Consider the following 607-nt stretch of genomic DNA (forward strand, 5'->3'; position numbering starts at 1 on the left):
TCGTCTGATTTCAGAAGCTAAGCAGGGTCGGGCCTGGTTAGTACTCAGATGGGAGACGTTTCACGTGATAACCACTACACTATGGAAACCTGTCTGCAAAAAACAGACCGAAATCTTTAGGTTCATGCTCGGTAAAAAGCGCATAAAGATAACATTTTTAGGTTCATGCTCGGTAAAAAGCGCATAAAGATAAAATTTTCTAAAGCCCAATCAAGGCACAAAACGTTCATACTTTTCTTCAAAATGCTGTAATTGTTTCTGCTCGGTTTCGAACCAAGGACCGATCGCATGTTAGGCAAACGTGATGACCACTACACTACAGAAACCTGTCTTGCTTTAACACCTCTAGGCAGGTGAAGCCTTTTGTAGCGTTGAGTGAGAACGCAACAGACCCCGACTTAAGCAACCTTGGAAAGAGACACCCTTGTTTCCGCCCAGTTTCGAACTGGGGACCTTTCGCTTGTGAGGTGAACGTGATAACCACTACACTATAGAAATTCATTTGGAAAAAGCAACAGGAATTCTCCTGGAACATCGCATAGAGTTTATGCATTCCCTCAAAAATAAAACTCTGTTTCTGCTCAGCTTCGAACCGAGGACCTTTTGC

The 607-nt window shown here is 43.3% G+C and overlaps 2 non-coding genes across 2 annotated transcripts; both read right to left on the reverse strand.

Annotated features, from left to right (window-relative positions):
• Positions 1–253: 253 nt before the first annotated feature.
• On the reverse strand, positions 254–326 carry trnav-aac (transfer RNA valine (anticodon AAC)). Its single transcript has one exon. It is a non-coding gene; the product is annotated as a tRNA-Val (tRNA).
• Positions 327–425: 99 nt separating this feature from the next.
• On the reverse strand, positions 426–498 carry trnav-cac (transfer RNA valine (anticodon CAC)). Its single transcript has one exon. It is a non-coding gene; the product is annotated as a tRNA-Val (tRNA).
• Positions 499–607: the final 109 nt, after the last annotated feature.

Source organism: Sinocyclocheilus rhinocerous, unplaced genomic scaffold (genome assembly GCF_001515625.1).
Source record: "Sinocyclocheilus rhinocerous isolate Xijiao unplaced genomic scaffold, SAMN03320098_v1.1 scaffold2950, whole genome shotgun sequence".
Taxonomy (NCBI): domain Eukaryota; kingdom Metazoa; phylum Chordata; class Actinopteri; order Cypriniformes; family Cyprinidae; genus Sinocyclocheilus; species Sinocyclocheilus rhinocerous.